Genomic DNA, 19,403 nt, shown 5'->3' with positions numbered 1-19,403 from the left:
CATTGGGCACTTCATGAGCTAACACTGTGGCTATTTCTCTCAGGTTATTTCCAATTGAGTCTCAGCCCTGGAGATGCGTACCTAAGTTGGGAGGATGTAGTTGTAGATAAAGTAAATGTCTCCTTTAAGTACTCCACAACCCCCACAACACATGCACGTTGCGTCTATCTGGGCTCTGTTTGTTTTTATTATGGAATAGTTCACAAACCATAACATTTTACCTTTGAGAGCAGATGATGCACACATTATTAGTATATTCATAAAGCTGTGCAATCATCATCACTTTCTAACTCTGGAACATCTTCATTCCTCCCCTCCTGCACTGGCAACCATGAATCTACTTTCTATCTTTATTGTCTTTTTTTCTTTTTAATTCCAATGTAGTTAACATGCAGTGTTATGTTAGTTTCCGGTATAGTGATTTAACTCTTCCATGGATCACCCAGTGCTCATCACAACAGATGTATGCCTTAATCTCTTTATTGTCTGTTTTTAACATAAATGAGATTATCTGGTTATCCTGTAAATATTCTGTAACTTGTTTTTGTTTTTGGTATAGAGATACAGTTTAACATTTTTTCTGTATTTACTCTAATAGAGGAGTCACATTTTTAAATTCCTCATAATATTTTATAGTTTCCATCCATATATTGATGTTGGTATATTTCTAATTTTTTAGTTTTGTTAATAATGTATCCAGGGGAGGGGCGCCTGGGTGGCGCAGTCGGTTAAGCGTCCGACTTCAGCCAGGTCACGATCTCGCGGTCCGTGAGTTCGAGCCCCGCGTCAGACTCTGGGCTGATGGCTCAGAGCCTGGAGCCTGTTTCCGATGCTGTGTCTCCCTCTCTCTCTGCCCCTTGCCCGTTCATGCTCTGTCTCTCTCTGTCCCAAAAATAAATAAATGTTGAAAAAAAAAATTAAAAAAAAAATAATGTATCCAGGGGATACTCTTTTCTGCATATATTTTGCAAGTCTCTTAAGACCCACTTTTAGCAATACAATTGCTAAGTCAAAGGGTACCTGCATGTTAATAGATACTAGTAGATTCCTTTTGTTAGCCTGGACCTAAAACCTCACAGGTCATTGTTTGCTTTACTGCCATTGAACAAATAGAGCTGGTTTCTTCTTAACTTTTAAATATCACTGAAATCTACTGCTTACTCTATTATGCGTGGTGATGACACCATTAAGAAACAGACACCAATGTTTGCCTCACTTAAAAAGAAAAAAAGAGAGAAACAGAGAGAACTTATGTAGAGCAACTTGGGAGAATGCATCTCACTGTGTCCTAAGATTTTCCCGATATGTGTTTTTCCTGTGTTCTAGTAGGTGTCACTCCATGACTTGGGATTGAGGTCACCCTTAGAAAACAGTATTTCCTAAGCTTTTATATGTACTGTCAAAATGGCATTTGGTCATATTCACACACCATAGAAGAATGGGAATTCTCTCTAGTGTCCTAAAGACCCTTTAGATTCTGGCCCCTGCTTGCTTCTCTAGTTCCAGGTAAAACCCCATCCACACTCTTTTCTTCAGTTTTTATAGCAGCTTCTTCAATGTGCATATTCTGGTGCTTATGGCTTTGCACACTTTATTCTGTATGTCTTTCTCATCCACTGTGCTAACTCTTGTTTTGTTTTGTTTTCTTTTCTTTTCTTTTTTACAAGACTCAGTTCATGCAGCCTATCTTTAGGAATCTTTAACTAGCCCCTTAGACTAGGAGAGGCCCATCTTCTGTGAGCTCACAGTGACCTGGGTTGCTTCTTGTCATAGAATGGAACATGCCATACCATATATTTACAATATACATATATGCCCCAATTCCTTTACTGGTCAGTGACTTTGTGCAGATCGTATTATATCTTAACTTCCCTGGGTGAACAGACTCTTTAGAACCTGGTTAGTTTTATGGCATAGCCTGGTGGTTAGGAGCATTGGGCTTTGGAGACAGCCAGCCAAGACTTTGGATCCTGTCTCTACTGCTTCACTAGTTCTGTAAACTTGGCCACCTATGGAAATATTCTGGGGTTAGTTCTGTATCTACAAAATGGGCCTAGCATAATAAGGTTGCTGTGACGATGACCAAGTGATGCTCAGTAGTGGGCCTGGGACTTCATAAGGACTCGATAAATGAAGCTTTATGAACGACAAAACTGGGGTGTTACTGAGAATTCCCTAAGTAGGTTGCAACAGATGGGAATAGAGAAGCCTTGTGAAGAAGCCTTCTTCTCCTCTATGGGGACACCTATGTATATGTCCTGCATTCTCAACTATCTGGCCTGTTTCCCAGGCAGAGCTTGTCTTTCCCTATCTACACAGGCCCAGTGCAAACATGTAAGGTTGTATGTGCCCCTTTAAAACTGTTAGCACCAATGCTGTGGGGTCAGTACATCTTCCTGAGTAATCGTGGTTAATAAAATAATGACTGCACTAGAAAGTACTTGGGCAGTGTTCAGGTTTTGACTTCATTCTTTCATGATATTGAAATGCAACACCCATTAATTCTCATGTATCAGTGGTCTGAAGTAAAGCTTGCCATGGCTTTGAAGAGCTTTCTGTAGTCTAGCAAATGTGGTGACTCTTCCTTCTCCTTCTGGGAAAGCATGTGAACTGGAAATTGGCCTGTTACCCCAGTTGGTATTTGACATATAATGAAAGTAAATGGTCATTAAGGATATCAAAATATTGCATGGTTAGAGGAGATTCACATGGACGATCTGACTTGGATTAACAGCTGTGTTTTCATATGAATCTTGATTATCACTGACTTAGAAAATGCTCCCTCATTTTTTGAAGTTTATTTACTTATTTAAGTAATCTTTACACCCAGTGTAGGGCTCCACCTCACCCTGAGATCAAAAGCTGCACACTGTCCTGACCTAGCCAGCTGGGTGCGCCATCCCTCATTTTGATGTTTGTTGTCTACTTGTGTTCAGAAATGCAGGTGGTCATCCTATTTTGCCAGAGAGTTTAAATTCGTTTCCTCCAACACTAAGCTATCCTTTCTTTTTTCCCCTTGGATTTACGTAAGTATCTACAGTACAAATGTTTCTTTTTAAAAAAAGGCCTTTTGAAAGGCTCTTGGAAAACATTTCAGTGATCAGCATTATTCATGTTGCCTATGCAGCTATGTAAATAATTCCATCCTTTCTCCACCAGAACTCTTACAACTTAGCATACCCTCAGAAAATGTGAATGCAATTACAAGGTAATGCTGCCCCAATAAGCATTTCAGTGCTTTGGAAAGGAAACATTGAATACAGAGCTGAACACGCCCATGCTAGGCCTGTGACAATAAAAAGGATGTTTATGAATGAAATAGTGCTACAAATGGCACCACACTTTGGAGGAGGAAAGCAATTTGGTGAAGTGAAAGATGCTAAATGTTTTAATTTTCTTCTCTGCCAGTAAAATCTTGTAAAACAAGGTGACATATTAAATTTTCTATACTACAGTGACTCCAAGAGCCTGTCAACATTTTCATTATAAACTCCATTTTCAGAGCTTTATAACTCAGCTTTAAGAATTCACTCTGGCCTGACATTTGGAGTGCAAGGTCTTACCTGGGGAACATGTGTTTCACATGTTTGAAAAATTATGAGTTTATCCTTTTTTCAGTTTATAATGAGTAACCTTTTCATACTTTTTCGCATGGCTACTGGGCCTCAGAAATTAGAGGCAGAAAGAAGGCTTACGTGTGGTAGGTCACCCAACGAAGGGGGAAAAATGCTACAAATGTGGTCAACACAGGTCAGGGATGCTGATTTTCGTTACGAAGACTCACGGGCATACTAGTTGCTCTGCCTGTCCTAGTTGCTCTGTCGCAGAAAGAGCTCTACTACACTGCCCTCAACATTTTAGACTAAACTGTGCTACCCAGGGACACGCTATGCCAGATCCCTGCTGAGGAGACCCAGATTGATTGGGGAATTCTTAGTCCCCAGTATGTTTATTTCCACATTTGTATTATTCTGTGGATGGCATAAGACCTTTTCCCTAAAGCTTTACTTCATTTTTTCAAATCTTGTTCATTGTTAAGTCTTCTTTGTGGTTGTGTTTTTTAGTTTGCTTTCCCCTCTATCATATTTAGCACTCACTAGGTACTGAGTCTATATTATTTAATTATTTAATAATCGAAGCACTCTTTCTATACTTTGGAATGTCTACAGTTAAATCTTTGAAAGAATTACTTTTGGGGAAGGAAAGAACAAGGAAGCAATGGAAGAGAAATCTACATGTTGCTGTTTGGAATGGGGCTTCAAAATGTCCTGAGAACCTCCTATGGCTTCCACAAAAGAACATAAGCTCCCTAGAAGAGAATAGGGTATCTTCAATAAAAGGTGAGGTATTGTGGTGCCTGGGTGGCTCAGTTGGTTGAGCATCTGACTTTGGCTCAGATCATGATCTCATGGCTCGTGGGTTCGAACCCCATGTCAGGCTCTGCGCCGACGGCTCGGAGCCTGCTTTGGACTCTCTGTCTCTCTCTCTCTGTCTCTCTCTCTCTGCCCCTCCCCTACTCCCCCCCCCCACACTCTCAAAAATAAATAAACATTTTTAAAAAAAAGTGTGGTATCAAGTCTTCAGTTGTAGGTTGTTCAGGAGAGTTCCAAGAAACCACCCTTTCTTCCTGTGTATTCATCCTGATTTCACTCCCACCTATTTGCATTGTATTTTTATACAGCTGTCAAATTTATGTTAAAATGTGAGAAACACCCAGTGTATAATCCCAACACTTGCTTTTATGGTGTAAAGACCAATTTTGTGACACTTCACCTAAAAAACAGCAACATAATTTATGTCCCTCATAACCACCCTCAAGCCATATCCCTTAGGAGAAGACTGAAGGACAATTTAAATAATTTACCCCACAACTAATGAATATGCAAAGCAAGTTTGGAACCCAGGTCTTTTAGACCTCAAAATCACACTCTTTCCTCTAAGCCACCGTGCTTTTCTTACTGTGTACCTGGACATCTGTTTCTGTTTGCATTTTTTTTATCAGAATCAAGCTATGCCTAACTCATAAGTGGCTAACATTTTCCAGTGAAACCTATTGGGATAAACAGGCTAGACTCCAGATTAAAAAATAATAATAATAAGTGAGAGTAGGGGTTAAAGACGAAAGGACTTGAATTAGTTTGATTTTATTTATTTATTTATTTATTTATTTATTTATTTATTTATTATTTATTATTTTAGAGAGAGAGCATGAGCAGGGGAGGGGCAGAGAGATAGAGGGAGGCACAGAATCTGAAACAGACTTCAGGCTCTGAGCTGTCAGCACAGAGCCTGACATGGGGCTCGAACTTGGGAATGGTGAGATCACCTCCTAACCAACCGAGCCACTCAGGCGCTCCAGGACTTGAATTAGCTTCAACTAGGAATCTAATTCTGTTTTCAGTTTCTCTCACCTCATTGTCTTCTCTTTCTTTCCTCTTCCTGTAAGTCCCACTGCAGTGAATGACATCCCACCTATTGAGTTGTTCAAGACAGAAATCTGTGAAATTTAGTTTTCTCTCTCACACCAGCAACATTCTAATCAAATAGCAAGCCATGTGTGGTTTTTCTAAGAAATGTTATTTTTCCTTTTTTTTTTTTTGAGAGAGAGAGAGAGTGGAGAAGCAGAGAGAGAAGGAGAGAGAGAGAGAGAGAGAGAGAGAGAGAGAGAACCCCAACTAAGCCAAGCAGGCGCTGCACTGTCAGCACAGAGCCCAACATAGCGCTCAAACCCATGAACTATGAGACCACGATCTGAGCCGGTACCAGAAGTCGGATGCTTAACTGACTGAGCCACCCATGTGCCCCCCTTTTTTTCCCCTCTTAAATAGACTTAATTTTTTAGAGCAGTGTTAACTTCATAGCAAAATTGAGCAGAAGAGACAGAGAGTTCCCATATTTCCCATTTCCCACATATACACAACCTCCCCCATTACTAACATTCCACATGAGAGTAGTACTTTATTATAATTGATGAGACTACACTGATACATAAGTATCACTCCAAGTCCATAGTTTACCTCAGGGTTCACCCTTGGTGTTGCATATTCTGCCAGTTTTGACAAATATATAAAGAAATGTATAAGCACTGGCAACCACTGATCTTTTTTTACTGTCTTCTTAATTTTGCTTTGTTCAGAATGTCATATAGTTGGAAGCATATAGTATGTAGTCTTTTCAGATGGTTTATTTTACTTAACAATATCCATTTAATATCCTTCCATGTCTTTTGATGGCTTAATAGCTTATTTATTTTTAGTGCTGAATGATATGCCATTCTGTGTTCATTTATCCCTTCACCTATCAAAGGACCTCTTGGTTACCTCTAAGTTTTGGTAACTGAATAAAGCTGCTATGAACATTCATGTGAAGGTTTTGTGTGGACATGTTTTGGTTCATTTGGGTGAATACCAAGGAATGGGATTATTAGATTGTATGGTAAAGGTATTTTTAGTTTTATAAGGAAAGTCAAAAATGTCTTCCAGAGTGGCTTGTACCATTTTGCATTCCCACCAGCAATGAATGAGAGTTCCTGTTGCTCCACATCCTTGCCAGCATTTGGTGTTGTCAGTGTTCTGGATTTTGGCATGCTAATAGGCATGTAGTGGTATCTCGTTTTAATTTGCATTTTTCTGATGACATAAGATGTGCAGCATCTTTTCATATGCTCAGTTGCCATCGGTAGATCTCCTTTGGTGAGGTGTCTGTTCAGCTCTTTTGCTCATTTTTTAATAGAGTTGCTCATTTTCATATTGTTTGTTTTAAAAGTTCTTTTATGTTTGGGATGACAGTGCTTTATCAGCTATGTTTTCTGTAAATATTTTGTCTCAGTCTGTGTTCTGTCTTCATTCTCTTGACAGTGTCCTTTGTAGAGTAGAAGGTTTTTTTTATTTCAACAAAGTCTAGTTTATCATTTTTTTTCATGGATTATACTTTTGGTGCTGTGTCTGAAAAGTCACCACCATATCCAAACTCATTTATGTATTCTCCCATGTTACCTTTAGGATTTTTATGATTTTTTGTTTGACATTTAGGTATATGATCTATTCTGAGTACTTTTTCTTTTTTGGTAAACAGTGTAAGGTGTGCGTAGATTCCTTATTTTTCATGTAGCTGTTACAGCATCATTTGTTGAAAAGACTATCTTCTCTCCATAATTTTGCCTTTACTCCTTTGGCAGAGATTAGTTGACTGCTTATTTACAACTGTTTATTTCTTGTTGTGTTTATTTATTTCTACATGTGCTGGCACCATCTGAACAGAAGCCACCATCATCCCTGACTGCTTCTCCTACAACTGACTGTTAATTACATGGCAATCTATTTTATACACAGTGGCTAAAGTTGTCTTTTAAAAACATTTGAAGTTGTTCAATCATTTCCATTTCTAGGATCAACTCTAAACTCCATAATGACCTAAAAGCCCTCCTCCTTACATCCTTTCCCCCATTTTCCTCTCCTTCCTCCACAACCAGCTTCATTCTCACTAGTTTCCATGCTTTGCTCTAACCATTAGAATCTTTTTCAGTTCTTTGAGTAAGCCATGTTTCCTCTCACACTGAGACTTAGAATACAAAGTAATCTCCTGAAGACCCCTTTTTCAGTTCCTCTTGCTTAAGCTCATTCCTTTTCATTCTTCAGAGTTCTGTTTTCATGTCACTTTTTCTGGGATATATGTTGTCTTTTTTTTTTTTTTTTTTTTAGGGCTCACTACTAACTGTTATCAGAGCACCATGCCTCAAGTCTCCTTCATAATGATTGCTGATTATAATTGTATTATTATTTCTTTAGCATCTGCCTACCACACTAAAATGGAAGCTTCCTGAGTGCAGGGGGAACCATGTCTGTTATCTTTGCTGATGTATTCACAGTGGGCACTATATTACAGTGTCTTAGTGTCTAACCAGGGTTGTGGGCAATAACCAAATGTGAATCATCAGCAAAGGGTGGGAACTGCAGTGTCAGGTAACTGAGGGTTAAGGCCTTAATTCTTGGATCCCAGGATTTCTCTGTTTATCTGGGAGCCAAGTAACACATCATGAGTCAGAAGATTTTATTAGCAGTATATAAAAACAACCCAGAGAATGGGGATGCAGAGAACCACAGGATCTTGAATTGGGAAAAGATCAAAGTCTTCTTGTAGTAGTCAAAATATTTGTTAATGGTCATAAACTGAGAGCATTAAAGTATTCACAGTTCATCTTCCTTTCACATCCTTCAGGGCCCCATAGTCCAGAGATCATTTTGGTTTCTTTTTTTTTTTTTTTTTTTTTTTTTTTTAAATTTTTTTTTTTTCAACGTTTATTTATTTTTGGGACAGAGAGAGACAGAGCATGAACGGGGGAGGGGCAGAGAGAGAGGGAGACACAGAATCGGAAACAGGCTCCAGGCTCTGAGCCGTCAGCCCAGAGCCTGACGCGGGGCTCGAACTCACGGACCGCGAGATCGTGACCTGGCTGAAGACGGACGCTTAACCGACTGCGCCACCCAGGCGCCCCCATTTTGGTTTCTTTAGAATGTCTCTAACATGCCAAGAAGGATAGGACAGTAAGTGTTCTTGGCCTTTCCTCCCTTCAGGCCTTCAGGAAACTTGGGGCTTTTATCTTTTCTATTCTTAAGGAATAACTGCTTTTCCTTTCAGAAAGCAGTTTTCAAATGTTTCCCAGGTTACTGTAAAGCCTCAGTAGGCCTTTTATTCAGTGTTGTCTGGGAAGAATTAAGTCCTGGGATGGCCAACATCAAAGCTGGTTCATGAGCAACAGACCTCACACACAAATCTTCAAGAAGGTATGAGATGGAGAATCTATGTTTTCCTTTGTTTTATTTTGTTTTCAGTAAAGAAAAATTCTTATTCACAAAAAAGAATTCAGTGTTTAAACTAAATGGATAAAATTGATAACTATTTTTCAGTTCTGTTCAATTTTGAAAATAATTTATTCAAATCAAAAAAGAATGTCCACAAGCCCCTTGTTAGCTGGCATTGCTGATTTCTCTAGTACTTTCTCTGTTTGACAGCCACTAGGCTTTTTCCAGATGATGGGTGTAGTCTCTCTTTTCTACCTTGTACACCAGAGGTGGACGGAGAGGCTGGAAACTTCCAATGCATAGAAACGCTAGTGAGTCAGTGTCCAGACCCAAAGACATTTTAGAGCATTATTTTCTCACAAAAATGGGGATGTAGTTGGAGATGTCATATCAGATAGATAGCTAGGAAGTTTTATTTATTTAAAATGGGAGATGTGAGTTTCTTCAATATCAGAAGCCTCCTGTAATATTGATCTCTCTTTTTTCCCCACCCATTGCCCTTCTCCTTACCTCTCCCATATTTTAATTAATTCCTAAATGCAGTACTTTTCAAGGAACTTGGTAAAAATACCAGGTCGAGGCCTTGTCATTCCTCAATGAGGCTGTTTTCTTTATTAGCTCCCCAGGTGACTCTGATATATACCGAAGTGTAATGTGTATATTATTTCAAGTTTATGCAAAATGTCACCATGCCTTGTTCGTCTATGAGACCCCACCCTTTTATTTATTAATGTATTTATTCTGTAGTATCTTCTTTTTACTTATTATAGCTGAATCTTATTTGATTTGATTATTGGAAGCTATTAATTATCATATCTCCTTTATTAAATGGTATTGTAATGACAAATAATGGGGAGATGGTAATTTTATCAATTCATGCTGAACACTTCTTGGTTAAGGAACTTCATGTTAATAGTTATTCTTTCAAGAATATCCCATTGTACTGTGATTAAAAACAGTCAGTAAACCATGAATATCAGGAGGATGATAGCAAGAGGTTTGTAAGTGTGCATTGTGGGCACCAGCAGTTTATTTTTGAGAGAGCCTGATTAAATGCATCTCTGTGGATTGCCATGGTTTATGGCAGAAGTGATGCGATGATTTGTGTTAACGGTTTAACAAGTTTAAAGTTGAAAATTTATTCTGCTTTCATTCTCTTCCCTTTGGCTGATAGTTACTGTCTAAGGCACTTCATCAGAGAAACTACCACAGACAGAAGTGGCCTAAGAAGCAGCTGTCATCCAAAGAGTAGAAGAAGTCTCTAGGGTCAATATCAGAGCTGGCTGTATTCTCTAAAGACATAAGAGCTCAGATTGGATAATGCCCTCCCTTCAAGGAGGTTTAGTCCAGTCGAGCATATGATCCAACACAGTGTTTTAATTTTATTTTATTTTTGGAATGGGAGAGTTGTTTCATGATAAAGATGGTCGAAGCAAAAACTCTTCAAGGAATGATGTAGCATTATATCTCTAATGTCTTGCCTTTAAAGTAAAGCCATTATATTATAATACAGATCTGTCTCTGTCTTGCTTCTCCTGGAGATTTACTGCTTTAATACATATCCAAGTGTATACAAATATTTTCATGGCCAGGAAAACAAACTTTTTGAATTGGTCAGTTGACTGGTATTCAGAGTGTTTTATGTGTGATTCCTCAAAGGTGGATTGACTATATGGCTATGGATATCATGTCATGGTACTTAGAACTTCTCATACTTTTTTTTTTTTTTTAATTTTTTTTCAACGTTTATTTATTTTTGGGACAGAGAGAGACAGAGCATGAACGGGGGAGGGGCAGAGAGAGAGGGAGACACAGAATCAGAAACAGGCTCCAGGCTCTGAGCCATCCGCCCAGAGCCTGACGCGGGGCTCGAACTCACGGACCGCGAGATCGTGACCTGGCTGAAGTCGGACGCTTAACCGACTGCGCCACCCAGGTGCCCCATAGAACTTCTCATACTTTTAATAGGGGTAGCAACCCTACTAAATCCTCTGGGGGCTGCTGGAAAGAATGATAGTAACTGGGAAAAACTTTGCAAAAATAAATCATTTCAATGTAAGAACCTGGATTTAAATTATTAGATACCAGAAACTGACAACTTTTGTATTAGGGTTTAAGCTTTCAGTTAGACCTCTAAAACTAGGATGTTGGGCTTTCAGTGCCTAATATTGAAGATCTTTCCTCTTACCTGAGCACCATATTCTAGCAATTTCATGATCTGACTGTCAGTTAAGTTAGTAGCTGAAGGGAGGGGATCATTTTTATATTTTGTATCTTTAGCTATGAGTTCTGTTTAAAGATGACTTACTTACCAAATAAGTTGATTTCTCTTCCCAACAACACTTGAGGCACTAATAGAAAAAGTTTATAAGAATTGAAAGTTACGAAATAAATGTGGGAGAGGTGCCTAGGTGGCTCAGTTGGTTAAGCGACCAACTTTTGATTTAGGCTCAGGTCACATCCTCACAGTTGTGAGATTGAGCCCTGCATCAGGTTCCATGCTGAGCTTGGAGGTTGCTCAAGATTCTCTCTGTCCCTCTCCCTCTGCCTCTCTCCCCTGCTTGTTCTATCTCTTAACAAAAAGAATTGAAAGGTTTAACCCCAAATTAATAAAGGAAAAAATGTGGGACATATGAACACAACAGATTGCAACAATCTGTAGAAAGCAAAAGTCAGATGCAGGAGGAGAGAGATAAAACAAGGCTGAAGAGGCTGCAGCCAACCAAATTTCCCTGATGATCATCTCCAGGGGTAAGTGTACTAATTTGAAATAAAGTGATGTGGGACCTGGAGAGCAGTTCTGAAATGAGAACCCCAGATATTTGTATGTGCAGGCAAGTTAGGTGAGCTTTGAGCAGTGGTTCACCAAGTTGTCCCGATCAGCATCATACGCATCACGTGGGAGCTTGTTAAAAATGAAGATTATGAGCCCTACTTCAGACCTATTGACAGAGGCTCTGGATGGTGCCTAGGGATCTGTATTTTAACAAGCCTTCTAATGCACCTTCAGTTTGTAACCACTGGTCCAGAGTGCCCTGGGTGGATAGCTAAAGATAATGTTAATCACTGCCTGGCAGAACTTTGAGTGCCAAGGAAATCCCCAAGGTAGGAGAGAGGGGAAAAAAAGGAGAAAGAGGGGAGAGGGGGGAGGAGATATTAACACAATATTCAATGGCTATCTTCTGCCTTCCCTATTTGTGCAGAATACCTAACAAATAGTCACTACTTTCAGTCAAACAGGAAGGATCTTCTCGGGAAATATGAGTGTACTGTCTGGGGAGATCAAGAACAGCAAAGAACCCTGCATTTTGGCAGTAGATTTTCCCAGCACAATGGGGAGCTCCTCAGTCACTCTCAATAAAGTATTTTCACTCTCATAGTCTCACCCACTTATAGAGACCCAGGGAAATGTTTCTTTTGGTTCACACTTAAATATAAATTCACAAAAAGGGTCACCAGCCATTTTATGAATTCTTGCAACATGACAAAGGCAATGATGAATAAATTTTAAAAATTAGAAAAATAATTTCAAGTTAATGCAGGGAAACAAAGGGGTTTTAAGCAACTGCTAATGCATAATCTTAGAGAAACTTAAGAAAATAATGTATTCATAAACTAATAACAGTAACTCTAAAAAAGAAACAATTGGAGAAGAAAACCAATCTCTTAAAATTAAATGTATATATTTCAATAGAAAAAAAATTAAATCAATGAAAGGGTTGGAAGATGGAAGAGAGAATTGCTGAGATTTGTTCTCTTCAAAAGAAAGCTGGAGGGGAAGCAAAGGTAAAACCATTTCTAATATCTGGTCATGATTTCTAATATCTGGCTAATAGGAATACCAGAAGAGACAAGAGATAAAATTGAAGAGGAACACATTTAAAAATATATAAAATAGTTTCCCTGATATGTCTTCTAATTGAAAAGGCCTGGGAAGTGTTGAGTTAGATGAAAGAAAAAGGCTTATAGTTAATCTGTTATACAGTTTGAGAAAGTCTCCAAAGAGAAAGACACACACACACACACACACACACACACACACAGACACACACACACAGACACACACACAGACAAAGAGACATACCCTCCTCAAGCAAGTTACCACCCGACTCAGCAAACTGGATGCAAGAAGACACCAAAGCAAAGTTTCTTATTTCTTTGGGCAAATTTTTTTCAACCTAGGAATCCTTAAACATACATACTGTTGATCAGATGTAAGAATAAAATAAAGAAGTTATTAGATACCCAAGGGCTCAAAAATTACATATCGCATACCTTTCCTACAAAGGTACTTGTAACCGAGGGAGCCAATAACTAAAAAGTAGTTGACTTGTAGCACAGCTGAACTAGGGTGAGTTCCAAAATGTGCCCTACGAGTTCAGGCTCAGATTCTCCTGTTTTAAAAAATATTGATAGTTGGTTTTTCATCCCGGGTTTTTGCATTCCAATATTTATGTATGTATGCATTTATTTATTTAGAGAAGGGTGTAAGTGAGCTAGGGACAGAGAGAGAATCCAGGAGGGGCAGAGAGAGAGAGAGAGGGAGAGAAAGCCAGGTCACCTGAAGCAGGACTCATGCCCACCAGATGCAGGGCTCAAACTCACCAATGTGGTACTCAAGCTCACGAACTGTGAGATCATGACCTGAGCCAAAGTCGGATGCTCGACTAAAGCCATCCAGGCGCCCTGCATTCATTTAATTTAAAAGTGAATTTAGGGGCACCTGCATGGCTCAGTTGATTAAGTGTCTGACTTCAGCTCGGGTCATGATCTTGTGGTTCATTGAGTTTGAATCCCACATAGGACTCGGTGCTGACGGCTCAGAGCCTGGAGCCTGCTTCAGATTCTGTTTCCATCTCTCCCTGTCTCTGTCTCTCTCTTTCAAAGATAAAGAAACATTAAAAAATAAAATCAAATAATAAAAAATGCATTTAAAACATAATTTTATCTTCAAATTGAGTTTTTTGGTGCCCCATTAAATTTTGTACCTAAGGCGCCTGCCTCACTAACCTCATCAGTCTTGGCCTTGACTGGTGTGTTTCCTCAGGCTGCTGTAGGAAAGTACCATAAACTGGGTAGGTTATGTTAACAGACATTTATTCTCTTATGGTTTTGGAGGCCAGAGTTTGAATCAAGGTGTCAGCAGACTAGTCTTCCCTCTGGAGGCTCTAGGGTAGAATCTCTTATTTGCCTTTTCCTGCTTCAGCCATTCATTGCTTGGCTTGTGGCTGTATCAGTCCACTTCCTGAATCCATGGTGGTCCTGCCTCCTCCTTAGTTGGGGTTCTTCTTCATATGTCTGTCTCAAAATCCTCTCTTCCTTTCTTTTATAAGGACAGCTGTTTCGATGATAACCAATATGGATAATTTCAATAGAGATATACTGGAAAGGGGGTGGGGGCTAAATCTGTATCTATCATTGTGAGAAGTCAATAAATAATGTCTCAAGTTGATAGATCAAGAAACAAACACACCATGTAGAGATATGAAAGAAGCTACAAGCAGAGTTGTTTTAAAGTTTGTTATGGAATGAGACTATAGCATTTAATATTAAGCCCTTTTCTTAGGTGTTTAAACATATACATTTAATGCATCAAAGAAACAATGAAAGAACCTATAACATTTTCTTGCATTTTATGGTTTGAAAGTGTCTTTTAATGAATCATGGAGCATCTTTTCATGAATAGAATTAGTGTTTTTAAATTAATTTTAAGTTAATTTCATTACTGTTTCACCCCTTCTCAAACTCTGCAGATCATTTTTTTCCCTAGACATTAGCTACTACTTTAGTAAAATACAATGAAATGGAATAATAAAAAATAAATAAAAATAAAGACATTTTATATACAAACATAGTTTTTGTTTTTTTTTTAATTAGGCCCAATAGACATACATCAAATGTTTATGTAATTCTCTAAAAATTTCCTCTCAATGTGACATGCCATGTGGCATACTGGTAAAAAAATTGGAAGACTTGGGACAATTCCAAGAACCACAATTTGAGCAATGACCTAGTTTTACCTTTTTTCTTTCTTCTTCTTTTAAAAAAGTTTTCCATCCTTCCTACCTTTGTTCCTTTCCATTTCTTTCCTTCCTTCCTTCCTTCCTTCCTTCCTTCCTTCCTTCCTTCCTTCCTTCTTTCATTTTTAGTGTTGCTTTTTCCTATCTTGCTTAACAAATCCTACCCCACCCCAAGATTGTCAAGATACTGTTTTGTTATTTTCTAAAAGTTTTATCATTTTACTTTCTACACTTAGCCACTGAATAGGCCTGACTGTTGGATATGGTGGGATATAGGCTTTAAAGTTCATTATTATCAATATCCCTTTCAATTTTTCCCTCATTGGTTGTCTTCTGCCTGTGTATTGGCAGGATTCACCTTTTCTCCTGGTGGCTGTGCAGCACTACATAGCATCCTGTTAAATATCAAGAGTCCATTAATGTAGGCTGTGTTTGTAGGCTCTATGTTCTCTGTCAGTGTTCTATATTTCTATCCTTGTATCCATGTGTCATTTTGATTACTATAGCACTAAAAATGAATCTGGAAGCCTGTCTTCCTGTTTTGTTGTTTATTAAAGTGTATTTTGGCTTTTGTTGGCTCTTCACATTTGCATGAAATTTTAGTTGACTTTCAAAGTTTCCCCCAAGATGCAAGTTGAGATTTTGATTAGATGTACTGAAGTGTAAATTTGGGAGGGGGAAGAGGGATCATCTCTACAGTTTACATCTTTATAGTTCTGGGATTTCTATCGCTTCTCGGCCTTTTGGCTAAGATCAAGTATAGTTCTGGGATTTCTAATCTTGAATATGATTTCTTTCTTTTTTCATTTTGGTCTTTCAAATTCTATTTTGAAGTCTCTTTAATCATAGATGTCTTTCATATATTTTATAGATACATTCCTAGTACCTCATGTTTATTATTGCTGATACTTTAAATAGCATTTTAAATTTTATTCTTTTTTTTTTTAGCATAGGATTCAATAGATTGATAACATAGGCAGATGAGGTAGGTAGGTCGATCAAGAATCCAAAAACCTAGTTCAATTCTTTTTCATTTCAGTTGTTTACCTCGACATTATTTTGGACATTACAGTTTGAAAATTAATAAAATTCATGGCCATCTTGAAAAATATTAGTGCAGGTTGTTAGAAAATATCTTTCAAAATATATAGTCTATAGAGAGAAATAGAAGGAAATAAGTCCTAGGTGATAGAAAGGTTGGGGTCCACCAAACTGTGCTATCTGTTCTGGATGAATGCAAATCATTGTAGAGAACTGAATTTTATAGTTAATATAGTGAATACCTGTTTTACGAAAGTATCATAATAACCACACTGAAGAGGCACCTCCTTTCAAGAAGCTCACATTGTAGCAGGAGGGATGGAAGGAGTGTCATGGAAAGATAATAATTTTTTACGAAGTCCTCATCAATTTGAGATGGACGTTGTGAAAATCTATTTATATGTGAAAAAAGTAAAGAAAGCTTACATTACTTTGTTCTTTAAAGAATTGATAGTTGAAGAGAATGACTTTTTTCATTACAGATTGAATATACAAGGAGAGACTTTAGCACTAAGAAACAATGTGTTTTTTTTTAAAGAAAATAATTTCTGAATGATGAAAAGGACCATTTTCCGTAAAGACAGTCAAGGTAAAATACAATTGAGTAGAAGTAGGAAGGTGAAAGGCCTCTTCAGTTAATGCATTTCCAGAACTAAGCACAAAGATGCTTTCTAAACAAAGGGACCTTTCCGAATGAGGGTGCACTTTAGAGAGAATCTTTTCAAAGGACCCCTATTTAGTTCAACAGGCTCCTTCAAATGCAATGCATTTTAAAGACTTGGAAAGTAAGGATACTATCTCTAGAACCTGGCGTTTAGTTTTATCGTGAAAGTTTTGGTAACACAGGTACATAGCATCCTGCTTTGAACTAACCTTTTGTGACTCTGAGAGAGGAGCTTATGGTATTTAGAAGTCAGGAGAGGAAATTTGAGTTTTTATATCTTGTTCCTTCAACTTCCTCTGGTCTGCTGTATTCCTCATCTCAGCCCTTCCCCAAGACAGCTTCTGATGTTGGACACTCTAGTGCCCTATGTCTATTCTTAAGCCCTACTTTGATCCTACTTCTGGAACTACTCCCTCACCCTTGTTTTGTCCCCACACTTTAATCTCAAATACACAGAACCCTGGATTCTTGGCCTCTTTCCATGTGTTCCTCTCTGCTGCAGCTTTCTGGCTTACTGACCTCTGGATCTGACCTCTTATGAATGTGACTTCCTAGACCCTGGACTACTGGCTGTCTCCGTCATGGCTTTATTTGATCCTTCTTTGCTCCCCTCTAAGTCACTTGCAAAAGAAACAAACATTTGCAAAGTTTTGATTTTATCCCTGATACTCTGTTAAGAGAAAAGTAAATTTCAGAATAGTTTAGGGGAATTTATTCCCCATTATGCTCCTCTTATAAACATTTCAATTTGAAAACCTGACACTTACCTAGAAGAATTAGGTGCCAGACTTGCCCAGGAAGGTAAATCATCACTATTTTATTAGATCACATAACACTGGTGAAAGGCTTAAATGTCTTTGGACAGATGGTGCCCTGTGAGATTCAAGGAAGCTGAAAACAGGAGACCATACTGATTCCCAGTGTGCAGATGTTTCTAAAAATATGTTGCATGTCATGATGAAAAACAGACCTGCACTACAGATACTTTCAGAAAATAAGCATAGCTTTAAACTCTATTTTGCATTTAAGTGAGGAATGAAAATCATGCAGGAAATTCAGTTTATAGTCTGTCATTTTGATGGAGTTGGGCATCCCTATTTGTTCCTTTTGAAAGAGCTGCTCTGGAAGGTGGTTTTAACATCTATTTAAACTCTTTGAGCAATATAAGCATATGTTTATCCAGAGCCCAAAATAATTTATTTTCACTCTGCTTCTACTTTTATAACACAAAGAAAAATCAAAGTGCATAAAAATGCTGTGACTTCTCACAGGGCAGCCTAGTTTTAGTGTTGGTATCCTCAGGCATGTATGATAAAGAGTAATGTTAATAATGTGACTTGAGGCCTGACAAGATCCTATAATTCTTTCTGAATCCTTCTAAAAATTAACTTGTATGCATTATAATGCTGAGTGCATTTTATTGTATTTTCTGTAAAAGGCAATGTAGTGTTCCAAAAGATGTTTTTGATACAAACCTTGCTGCCAGGCATTTGGTAAATAGTCATTTAACCAGAGTCCTCATGCCCAACCTTTCCAAATACGGGACTTTATTGAAATTCCTTAAAATTTCCATTTCACTTTGCCTTATAGGGCAATACAGTTTTTGGTTTTTTTTTTTTGTTTTTTTCTTTGTTTGTTGTTGTTGTTGTTGTTAAAGTGACTGGGTATCAGACTATGGCAAAGACTTGGTAAATGTCTTTATCCTGACTAGAGAAAGTAGCTGACTAGGCTTTGGCTAGTTCAGAGACCTCAGAAAAACTTTCTAAGTACAATTAATGGTTCTGTCCTTTGCAAAAACTCCAAATGCCTTCTGAGTTGGGAGGAAGCTATTATAATTGATCAAGGATTTGTGTGCATGTGTGTCCTTGAGCCTTTTTTATAATGGGGGAAGACATGAAGTTGAGTAAGAAGGGGGAAGAGATAAAGGAAAGGAGGAGGAAGTGAGAAGGAAAGACTAATAATGAAAGTCAAAAACCACTGATATGAAGTATTCTTTTTTCTTCCTACCTTCCTTCCTTCCTTCCTTCCTTCCTTCCTTCCTTCCTTCCTTCCTTTTTAACGTTCAGGAACTGCTATTACAAATTAACATAAAATATTTTTGTGTTGTGAAGCTGGATAAATATATAGGTATTTCTAAAGCTCTTGAAATCAGAAGCCAGCTAGCTACTCCATGGCTACTTGGTACTTTAATTAATTTGCAAAGATTCAGCAAAGCACAAGTCCTCATTCTTCCTATGATCTATGTAGTACATTGGGAAAAAGTCAGAATTTGAACCTAGGTCAGTCTCATGTCAAGGCACATGTTTATTTATAACCATGGTAGGTTACAATCCAGTGACCTCAGCAATTTTATCCAAATACCTAAAGTTAACTCCACTTTCAAAATATTCCTATGGAAAGGCACCTGGGTGGCTCTGTCAGTTAAACATCTGACTCTTGATTTCAACTCAGTTCATGATCTCATGGTTGGTGAGTTTGAACCCTGCATCGGGCTCTGCACTGATAGCACAGAGCCTGCTTGGGATTCTCCCTCTTCCTTTCTTTCTGCCCCTCCCCCACAAGTGCTCTCTCTCTTTCTCTCTCTCTCTCTCTCTCTCTCTCTCTCTCTCTCTCAAAAATAAATAAAAATACACTTAAAAATACTCCTGTGGAAACCACCTGGTACCCACTGGTCAACATTTGAGAAACTATTTTAAATGCCCTGGTTTCCAGGTACTAGGATGGCTATTGCAAGGATCATAGCATCATATTCATTTCTTAACAGTGGATAGAAAAAAATCTCCAGGTTATCAATACAACTTAATCACTGTTGCTTTGTTTTATCTTAGTTAATAACTAGTGATATGACAAATAATGCCTATTATTATCATTGAATCA

The 19,403-nt window shown here is 38.2% G+C and overlaps 1 protein-coding gene and 1 non-coding gene across 2 annotated transcripts in view; both read left to right on the top strand.

Annotated features, from left to right (window-relative positions):
* DCC (DCC netrin 1 receptor) overlaps nucleotides 1–19,403 on the top strand; it is a 689,897-nt gene that overhangs the window by 11,822 nt on the left and 658,672 nt on the right.
* TRNAQ-UUG lies at nucleotides 4,356–4,440 on the top strand. Its single transcript has one exon. It is a non-coding gene; the product is annotated as a tRNA-Gln (tRNA).

The sequence above is a fragment of the Lynx canadensis genome, chromosome D3 (genome assembly GCF_007474595.2).
Source record: "Lynx canadensis isolate LIC74 chromosome D3, mLynCan4.pri.v2, whole genome shotgun sequence".
Classification (NCBI taxonomy): Eukaryota; Metazoa; Chordata; class Mammalia; order Carnivora; family Felidae; genus Lynx; species Lynx canadensis.
Note: the sequence above shows the minus strand (reverse complement) of the source record. Positions and strands in the feature narration are given on the sequence as shown.